An 11,597-nucleotide genomic window follows, 5' to 3' on the forward strand; every position below is an offset into this window, starting at 1 on the left:
AGGATAAAGGCACCTCTTCCACATTGATTGGGGAGACTCTCTCCACGCAGACACCTTGTTGTTTTTGGTTGTGCTAGTTGTGGTATCTAATAAATATATATTTTTGATACTCCTTGTCTCCACGTTGTCTCCCTTTTGTTGCGAACTCTGAGCCTGTTCGTAACAACATGAACCTGCTGAAGATGTGGCATGAGAGGACAGCCTTGGCCTTGTTATGGTCGGGACCCAGGACGCCAACGTACCAGTGGAGGTCCCGAGCAATGAGGATCTCGACCCGGCCCAGAAGCATGAGCTCAGGGAGCTCGTCGATCGGAACACGGTGGTCTTCTCCGAGATGCCGGGCCGCACGACCCTCATTGAACACCACATCCGTACCCGGCCCGGGGAAACGGTACGAAAGAGGCCATATCGGATTCTGGAGGCCTGAAGGGAGGCCGTGAAACAGGAAGTGGAGGCTATGCTGCGGATGGGGGTCATGGAAGAGTCCCACAGTGCATGGTGCAGCCCCATCGTGTTGGTGCCCAAACCAGACGGTAGCCTCCGCTTCTGTAACGATTTCCGGGGGGTGAACGACATCAGCTTGTTCGACGCATATCCCATGCCGAGGGTGGACGAGCTCATCGACCGATTGGGAAAGGCCCGGTACATCAGCACCCTTGACCTGACCAAAGGTTATTGGCAGGTACCTTTGGCAGCCTCCTCCCGGGAGAAGACAGCGTTTTTGACACCAGACGGGTTGTATCAGTCCCGGGTGCTCCCGTTCGGTCTCCACGGAGCCCCGCCCACCTACCAACGGCTGTCACGCCCTGACCTGAGAGAGACGGTTTGTTTCTTTATGTGGTTAGGTCAGGGTGTGGGGTGGGGTGGGCATTCTATGGTGTCTATTTCTTTGTGTTGAGCCGAGTATGGTTCCTAATCAGAGGCAGCTGTCTATCGTTGTCTCTGATTAGGAATCCTACTTAGGCAGCCTTTCCCCACCTGTAGTTGTGGGATCTTATTTTTGTACTGCTTGTTAAGCCTGCAAGACGTTATGGTCGTTATCATTGTTTATTATTTTGTTTGTAGTGTTCTGATTTAAAATAAATACAACGATGAACACTTACCACGCTGCGCTTTGGTCCCCTCCTTTTGACGATCGTGACAACGGCTGATAAACAGAGTGCTTCGACCCCACCAGCAGTACACAGCGGCATATCTGGATGATATCATTATCCACATCCAAGGTTGGGAAGAGCAACTGACGCACCTCCAGGCGGTGCTGGACGTGCTCAGACAAGCCAGGTTGACCGCAAACCCCAACAATTGCAAGCTAGTGTTCAAGGAGGTGGAATACCTGGGGTATTTGATCGGACGGGGGAACGTCAAGTCCCAGGAGTGGAAGGTTCACGCGGTGCGTGACTGGCCCATTCCACGCACCAAGAAACAGGTCAAGTCGTTCCTGGGACTGGCAGGATACTATAGCCGGTTTATCCCCAACTTTGCGGCTATAGCTTCCCCCCTCACCAATCTAACCAGGGCCCGCCTCCCGAAAACAGTGAAATGGACGGACGAGACAGAAGCGGCGTTCAACAGTCTGAAGGAAGCGCTGTGCTTCCATCCAATTCTCGTAACGCCCGATTTCCAGGTGCCGATGGTGGTCCAGACGGACGCATGTGATACGAGACTAGGGGCCGTTCTGTCCCAGGTACACGAGGGGGAGGAGCACCCCATCATGTACATCACCCGAAAGCTGATGCCTAGGGAAAAGAAATACTCTATCGTTGAGAAAGAGTGTCTAGCGGTGATGTGGGCGCTAGACACTCTCAAGTATTACCTGCTAGGTACTCACTTCACCCTGGTCACGGACCATGCTCCCCTGGTCTGAATGGCCAGGGGAAAGGACACGAACGATCGGTCACCAAGTGGTTCTTGTCCCTTCAACGCTTCTCTTTTTCTGTTGTGCACAGGTCAGGGGCAATGTCACGGGCAAATAAATCACTGGAGGATGAGTCAGGTGCAGGAGACTGAGTTCCGTTTAAGCAAAACGTATGTAATGCTGCCAAGGGGCAAAATCCACATATAAGGCAGGGTGCACAAAAGTCAAATGACGAGTGGCAGCTCCACTCTAAAAGTCAGACGGGGCGCAGCCTGGCAACCCTAATGCCTAAATGAATACGTAGCAAAAGCAACTACGTTAAATCAATACAACCCCTACCACACGTAACATAGAACAATCCCGCACGAATCCTAATTAAACACAGACAAACTAAATACCCCCCCACTAATGACAAACAAGACACAGGTGCAACCAAAAAACAGACATGACTGACAGATACTGAAACATAGATTGGTGGCAGCTAGTAGGCCGGCGACGACGACCACCGAGCACCGCCCGACCGGGGAGGGGCGCCACCTTCTGTGGACGTTGTGACAGTACCCCCCTCCTGACGCGCGGCACCCGCAGCGCGCCAACGCCGGCCTCGGGGACGACCCAGAGGGCGAGGCGCTGGGCAATCCGGACAGAGGCTGTGGAATCTCCGCAACATGGCTGGATCCAGAATGTCCCTTACCGGGACCCAGCACCTCTCCTCCGGACCGTACCCCTCCCAGTCCACGAGGTACTGCAGGCCCCCTACCCGACTTCGAGCTGTGTCGGACTGTGTACGCCGGGGCCCCCCTGATGTCCAGGGGAGGCGGAGGGACATCCCGTACCTCAACGTCCTGCAGCGGACCAGCTACCACTGGCCTGAGGAGAGACACATGAAACGAGGGGTTAATACGGTAATATGAAGGAAGTTGTAACCTATAACACACCTCGTTTATTCTCCTCAGGACTTTGAACGGCCCCACAAATCGCGGACCCAGCTTCCGGCAGGGCAGGCGGAGGGACAAGTTCCGGGTCGAGAGCCAGACTCTATCCCCTGGGCAGCGGTCAGCGCTCTCCTTGTGCCGTCCTATAGCTCGTTCAGGCACTCCTGGACGGCACTCCAGGTCTCCCTCGAGTGCTGGACCCATTCCTCCACCGCAGGAGCCTCCGTTTGGCTCTGATGCCATGGCACCAGGACCGGCTGGTACCCTAGCACCACCTGGAAGGGCGACAGGTTAGTAGAGGAGTGGCGCAGAGAGTTCTGCGCCATCTCGGCCCATGGCACGAACCTCACCCACTCCCCCGGCCGGTCCTAGCAATAGGACCGCAGGAACCTGCCCACATCATGATTGATGCTTTACACCTGCCCATTACTCTCGGGGTGGAAACCCGAAGTCAAACTGACCGAGACCCCCAGCCTCTCCATAAACGCCTTCCACACCCTAGATGTGAACTGGGGACCCCGATCAGAGACGATGTCCTCGGGCACCCCGTAGTGCCGGAAGACATGCGTAAACTGGGCCTCCGCGGTCTGTAGGGCCGTAGGAAGACAGGGCAAAGGGATCAAACGACAGGACTTAGAGAACCGATCCACAACGACTAGGATCGTGGTGTTCCCCTGAGAAAGTGGGAGATCCGTAAGGAAATCCACCGACAGGTGGGACCACGGTCGCTGTGGAACGGGGAGGGGCTGTAGTTTCCCTCGCGGCAGGTGCCTAGGAGCCTTACACTGGGCGCACACCGAACAGGAAGAGACATAGCGCCTGACATCCTTAACCAAGGTGGGCCACCAGTACTTCCCTCTCAAGGCCTGCACTGTCCGTTCCACCCCAGGATGACCCGAGGAGGGTAGAGTGTGCGACCACCGGATCAGACGATCACGAACCTCGAGCGGGACGTACTTCCGGCTCGCAGGACACTGAGGTGGAGTGGGTTCTGACTGCCCCGCCCGCTCGATGTCCGCATCCACCTCCCAAACCACTGGTGCCACCAGACAGGACGCAGGGAGAATGGGAGTAGGATCGATGGTCCGCTCCTCAGTGTCGTGGAGACGCGACAGTGCGTCGGCCTTCAGGTTCCGGGAACCTGGAATGTACGACAAGGTGAATCGAAACCTTGTAAAGAACAAGGCCCACCTAGCCTGCCGAGGATTAAGTCTCCTCGCTGCCCGGATGTACTCCAGGTTACGGTGATCGGTCCAGATGAGGAAAGGGTGTCGTGCCCCCTCAAGCCAATGTCTCCACACTTTCAGGGCCTCGACCACGGCTAACAGCTCCCGATCCCCCACATCATAGTTGCGCTCCGCTGGACTCAGCTTCTTAGAAAAAAAAGCACACGGGCGAAGCTTCGGCGGCGCGCCCGAGTGCTGCGACAGCACCGCTCCTACTCCAGCCTCGGACGCGTCCACCTCCACTATGAATGGCAAAGACGGGTCCGGATGCGCCAGCACTGGCGCGTTGGTAAACAGAGCCTTCAGACGACTAAAGGCCCTGTCCGCCTCGGCCGACCACCGCAGCCGCACCGGGCCCCCCTTCATCAGTGAGGTAATGGGAGCCGCCACCTGACCAAAGCCCCGGATAAACCTCCGGTAGTAATTAGCAAACCCCAAGAACTGCTGCACCTCCTTCACCATTCTTGGAGTCGGCCAATTACGCACGGCTGTAACGCGATCACATTCCATCACCACGCTGTTGGTGGAAATGCGATATCCCAAAAAAGAGACGGCTCGTTTGGAAAACTCACATTTCTCAGCCTTGACGTACAGGTCATGCTTCAGCAGCCGCCCAAGCACTTTACGCACCAGAGACACATGCTCGGCGCGTGTGGCGGAGTAGATCAGAATGTCATCAATGTAGACCACCACACCCTGACTGAGCAGGTCTCTGAGAACCTCGTCTAGAAAGGATTGGAAAACGGCGGGAGCATTCTTTAACCCGTACGGCATGACGAGGTACTCATAATGGCCAGATTTGGTACTAAATGCGGTTTTCCACTCGTCTCCATCTTGGCTACGCACCAGGTTATACGCGCTCCTGAGATCTACTTTAGTGAAGAAGCGCGCCCCGTGAAAAGATTCCACTGCCGTAGCGATGAGAGGTAGCGGGTAACTGAAACCCATCGTGATGGAATTTAGACCTCTATAATCAATGCATGGGCACAGACCTCCCTCCTTCTTCTTCACAAAAAAGAAGCTTGAGGAGACGGGTGACTTAGACGGCCGAATGCATCCCTGTCTCACGGATTCAGCGACATATGTCTCCATAGCCGCTGTCTCCTCCTGAGACAGAGGATACACGTGACTCCTAGGAAAGGCCGCGCCAGCCTGGAGGTTTATCACACAATCCCCTCGTCGATGAGGGGGTAATTGAGTCGCCTTCGTTTTACTGAAGGCGATATCCAAATCGGCATATTCAGAGGGAATGGATCTGGATCTGGACTTTCCACCGTGGTCGCACCGATGGAAACTCCTATACACCTGCCTGAGCACTCCCTCGACCACCCCTTAAGAGCCCTCTGTCTCCACGAAATCTTCGGGTTGTGAGTGGCTAGCTAGGGAATTCCCAGTACCACTGGAAACGCCGGGGAATCCATAAAACTCCCAGCTGCGCCTGAATCGACTAGTGCCTTATACTGGAAGTGAGGGGAAAACTCAGGAAAACAAACAGAGGCGTACATGTGGTCGACAGAGGGCTCTGGGTGTGGCTGGTGCTGACTCACCTGGGGGGTCGATGTGGTGCTCTGCCTGCCATCTGAATTCCCGGAAGAACCTCTCCAGCACCGGTCCACAGTGTGTCCTCTACGACCACAGTGGGTGCAGGAGAGCCCCCCCCCCCCCCCCCCCCCCTCCGGTCCTCCTAGCAGCAGACACTCCTATCTCCATGGGCATTGAAGCAGGAGGGCTGGGAGGTGGAACAAACAGGCCCCGGCTGGAACGTCCCCGGGCAGCCAGCAGGTTGTCCAGCCTGATGGATAAATCGATCAGCTGGTCCAGGGTAGTTGTGTGATCCCGGCAAGCCAGCTCCCGGCGGACGTCCTCACGAAGACTACACCTGTAGTGGTCAATCAGGGCCCGCTCATTCCACCCCGATCCGGCGGCTAGAGTCCGGAACTCCAGGGCAAAGTCCTGAGCGCTCCTCGTCTCCTGCCTCAGGTGAAATAATCGCTCACCCGCCACCTTGCCCTCCGGGGGATGATCGAATACCGCCCGGAAGCGGCGGGTGAACTCTGGGTAGTCGTCCTTAGCCGAGTCTGGGCCCTCCCAGACGGCGTTAGCCCATTCCAGGGCTCTACCCGTGAGGCACGAGACGAGGACTCTCACCCTCTCTTCATCAGAGGGAGAGGGCTGGACGGTCGCCAGGTACAGGTCCAACTGTAGCAAAAACCCCTTGCACCCGGCGGCCGTCCCATCGAACTCCCTGGGAGCCATGATCCAGATCCCACTTGTACTGGGTTCGGTGGGTGCCGGTGGGGGCGCAGGGTGATGACTTGGCACTGGTGGGGGTGAGGGAGCGACTCTCTCCCAGCTCTCCAAACGGGCCAGCACCTGGTCCATGGCCGTGCCCAGCCGGTGGAGGAGGCTGGCATGTTGGGAGACTTGTTCCGCCATCGAAGGTGCTTCGGCTCCTGCTGTCTCCATATATTTTGGTGTGGGATTCTGTCACGGGCAGATAAATCACTGGAGGATGAGTCAGTCGCAGGAGACTTCCGTTTGAGCAAAACCTATTTAATTCTGCCAAGGGGCAAAATCCACATATAAGGCAGGGTGCACAAAAGTCAAATGACGAGTGGCAGCTCCACTCTAAAAGTCAGACGGGGCGCAGCCCGGCAACCCTAATGCCTAAATGAATACGTAGCAAAAGCAACTACGTTAAATCAATACAACCCCTACCACACATAACATAGAACAATCCCGCACGAATCCTAACTAAACACAGACAAACTAAATACCCCCCCACTAATGACAAACAAGACACAGGTGCAACCAAAAAACAGACATGACTAACAGACACTGAAACGTAGATCGGTGGCAGCTAGTAGCCCGATGACGACGACCGCCGAGCACCGCCCGACCGGGGAGGGGCGCCACCTTCTGTGGACGTTGTGACAGGCAAAGCATGGAAACGCGGATGCCCTATCGAGAAGGGAGACCTACGTTGCACTGATGACAGTCCCCTCCCCGACAGAGCTGGGGGGGCTGTGGTGTACAGCAGGTCAGCCACCAGGGGGAGACTCGTCGAGGCCTGGTAACAGATGGAGTATACATCACGAGGCGATGGCTCCATCTCCTGGACGTGCCAGGTCTTGACGGGATCTCCTGCCAGGACTACAGTTAGGACTCCTGTGTTATTGTTAACGGTTGCAGAGGTAACAAGAGGGAGTTCAGTTTTTTGCCCGACGGGAAACATCCAGACCCGGAATCCCAGATGACGGCATCCCGGAGAGGGTCTCATAGGGGAGACATATCCTTTTCTTTTTGATCTTTTGTTTAAATAAACACCCTTGAAACTGAGCTAATCCTTCTCTGTCCATGTCTGATATGGGTAAACGTCTTGACCAAACCCCCTGGTCTGCCACACATGTCAGGTCATCTCTACAGTGATGTGTCTATTCCATGTCAGGTCATCTCTACAGAGGTTTGTCTATTAGCTGTCAGGTCATTTCTACAGTGATGTGTCTGTTAGATGACAGGTCATCTCCACAGTGCTGTGTCTATTAAATGCCAGGTCATCTCTACAGTAGTGTCTATACCATGTCAGGTCATCTCTACAGTGCTGTGTCTATTAGATGTTTGGTCATCTTTCGGTGATGTGTCTTTTCCATGTCAGGTCATCTCTACATTGATGGTTCTATTAGATGTCAGGTCATTTCTACAGTGGTGTTTCTATTAAATGTCAGGTCATCTCTACAGTGCTGTGTCTATTAGATGTCATTCAATCTCTAAAGTGATATGTCTATTAGATGTCAGGTCATCTCCACAGTGCTGTGTCTATTAGATGTCAGGTTATCTCTACAGTGATATGTCCGTACCATGTCAGGTCATCTCTACAGTGAAGTATCCATTTCATATCAGGTCATCACTACAGTGCTGTATCTATTAAATGTCAAGTCATCTCTACATTGCTGTGTCTATTCCATGTCAGGTCATCTCTACCGTGATGTGTCTATTAGATGTCATGTCATCTCTACAGTGGTGTGTGTACACCATGTCAGGTCATCTCTACAGTGGTGTGTCTATACCATGTCAGGTCATCTCTACAGTGATGTGTCTATTAGATGTCAGGTCATCTCTACAGTGGTGTGTCTATTCTATGTCTGGTCATCTCTACTGTGATGTGTCTATTCCATGTCAGGTCATCTCTACAGTGGTGTGTCTATTCCAGTCAGGTCATCTCTACAGTGATGTGTCTATTCAATGTTTGGTCATCTCTTTAGAGATGTGTCTATTAGATGTCATGTTATCTCTACAGTGCTGTGTCTATACCATGTCCGGTAATCTCTACATTGATAGTTCTATTAGATGTCAGATCATCTCTACAATGGTGTGTCTATTAGATGTCAGGTCATCTCTACAGTGCTGTGTCTATTAGATGTCATTGAATCTCTAAAGTGATTTGTCTATTAGATGTCAGGTCATCTCTACAGTGCTGTGTCTATTCCAGTCAGGTCATCTCTACAGTGCTGTGTCTATTCCAGTCAGGTCATCTCTACAGTGTTGTGTCTATTAGATGTCAGGTCATCTCTACAGTGGTGTGTCTATTCCAGTCAGGTCATCTCTACAGTGCTGTGTCTATTCCAGTCAGGTCATCTCTACAGTGCTGTGTCTATTAGATGTCATTGAATCTCTAAAGTGATTTGTCTATTAGATGTCAGGTCATCTCCACAGTGCTGTGTCTATTCCATGTAAGGTCATCTCTACAGTGCTGTGTCTATTAGATGTCAGGTCATCTCTACAGTGCTGTGTCTATACCATGTCAGGTCATCTCTACAGTGCTGTGTCTATTAGATGTCAGGTCATCTCTACAGTGCTGTGTCTATACCATGTCAGGTCATCTCTACAGTGCTGTGTCTATTAGATGTCAGGTCATCTCCACAGTGTTATGTCTATTCTATGTCAGGTCATCTCTACAGTGGTGTGTCTATGCAATGTCAGGTCATCTCCATAGTGTGTAGTGGTGTGTCTATGCCATAGTGGTCATCTCCATAGTGTGTAGTACTGTGTCTATGCCATAGTGGTCAGCTCCATAGTGTATGGTGTGCCATCCATGCCATGTCTGTGGGCCTGCAGTCTGACACAGCAAACAAAGAGGAGACGTGTCTTTAATTAAAGCTAAGCTCTGTGTCAGTCTAATTGCTTCAAAAGCCGCAGCCTCTCTCTTATTGTTCTCCGGCCACATCAAAGACTAACACAAACTGGTTTCCTTTTCTTCTAATTTCTTCAAAAACCACGCTGTCACGCTATGGACCTGTCAGCAAGGTTGTTGTTTTTTTGTCTCCACCCCTATCCCCCCAGACACACACGCTCTACTGTAATGTGGAGCAGGTCTCCTGGTGACCTCATAGTGGGTTTGATGTGGCAGAGGGTGTCACATTAGTAACCTGAGTCAGCAACTTCAGTTTCTTTCCTTTACTGGTTCTTCACCTTGACTTCACTGTGTTGGTACCCAAACTAAACTATTGGTTGTTGTTGGTAAAAACACGGTGTACCAGCATGAACCATCAATCACAAAAGAATCATACATTCTAACATTATGCAATCATACTTTTAATTGTGCAAATTACACCCCACTTCCTCTCTGTGTCTGTGTGTGTACACGCAAATGAATGCATGTGTGTACATGTAGGTCTGTCTATGTGTGCGTGTGTGTGTGTGTATGTGCATACATGTGTGTACACTATAACTCCAGAAGTCTATTCTCTTTCATGTCCACAAAGTAGTGCCCTCATGTCCAGCCCCTCTCTGCCAGGAAAACTGGGTCCCCCAGGAGCCCCACTGGCTGCTGAGAGAAAAAGGCTATTTTTGATGTTCTAAAGAGGGACGATCTCCAATGTAATTTAGCCTTTCATCTGCTCCTTCTTTTGTCTGTGATTCATCCAGACTTTGGCAAAGTTAGCAACCTTTTCACAAGTCCAAAGTAATATCATACAGCTTTTAAAAATAAACAGCTCTTGAGTGAGAAGGGAAGAGGGTCCAATAACAATACACTAAAGGACTGGGCATTTGCTATCCATCATCAGTAGTATACAGTAACTATTTTGTTTCATATAAGTAAATGTTGCAATCAGATCAGAGTAAAGTAAAAAATACATGTGGTATTTGTAGGGTTTTGGCTATTATACACTAATACAAGTTTCAAATCACAAACTATCCACAAATCCAGAATTGGGTCTCACTGCTAACACCATGGTGTTAGTTCTGTTCTACAAATGGAGAAACACTTACTCCAGATCTAATATCTTACTCTAGATCTAATATCTTACTCCAGTTCTAACATCTTACTCTACAGTCATGGCCAAAAGTATTGAGAATGACACAAATATACATTTTCACAAAGTTTGCTGCTTCAGTGTCTTTAGATATTTTTGTCAGATGTTACTATGGAATACTGAAGTATAATTACAAGCATTTCATAAGTGTCAAAGGCGTTTATTGACAATTACGTGAAGTTGATGCAAAGAGTCAATATTTGCAGTGTTGACCCTTCTTTTTCAAGACCTCTGCAATCCGCCCTGGCATGCTGTCAATTAACTTCTGGGCCACATCCTGACTGATGGCAGCCCATTCTTGCATAATCAATGCTTGGAGTTCGTCAGAATTTATGGGGTTTTGTTTGTCCACCCGCCTCTTGAAGTTCTCAATGGGATTAAGATCTGGGGAGTTTCCTGGCCATGGACCCAAAATATCGATGTTTTGTTCCCCGAGCCACTTAGTTATCACTTTTTCCTTATGGCAAGGTGCTCCATCATGCTGGAAAAGGCATTGTCCATTACCAAACTGCTCCTGGATGGTTGGGAGAAGTTGCTCTCGGCGGATGTGTTGGTACCATTCTTTATTCATGGCTGTGTTCTTAGGCAAAATTGTGAGTGAGCCCACGCCCTTGGCTGAGAAGCAACCCCACACATGAATGGTCTCAGAATGCTTTACTGTTGGCATGACACAGGACTGATGGTAGCACTCGCCTTGTCTTCTCCGGACAAGCTTTTTTCCATATGCCCCAAACAATCGGAAAGGGGATTCATCAGAGAAAATGACTTTACCCCAGTCCTCAGCAATCCAATCCCTGTACCTTTTGCAGAATATCAGTCTGTGCCTGATGTTTTTCCTGGAGAGAAGTGGCTTCTTTGCTGCCCTTCTTGACACCAGGCCATCCTCCAAAAGTCTTTGCCTCACTGTGCATGCAGATGCACTCACACCTGCCTGCTGCCATTCCTGAGCAAGCTCTGTACTGGTGGTGTTCCGGTCCCGCAGCTGAATCAACTTTAGGAGATGGTCCTGGCGCTTGCTGGACTTTCTTGGGCGCCCTGAAACCTTCTTCACAACAATTGAACCGCTCTCCTTGAAGTTCTTGATGATCCAATAAATGGTTGATTTAGGTGCAACCTTATGGGCAGCAATATCCTTGCCTGTGAAGCCATTTTTGTGTCAAGCAATGATGACGGCACGTGTTTCCTTGCAGGTAACCGTGGCTGACAGAGGAAGAACAATTCCAAGCACCACCTTCCTTTTGAAGCTTCCAGTCTGTTATTCAAACTC

Source organism: Salmo salar, chromosome 01 (assembly GCF_965601325.2).
Source record: "Salmo salar chromosome 01, fSalSal1, whole genome shotgun sequence".
NCBI lineage: Eukaryota > Metazoa > Chordata > Actinopteri > Salmoniformes > Salmonidae > Salmo > Salmo salar.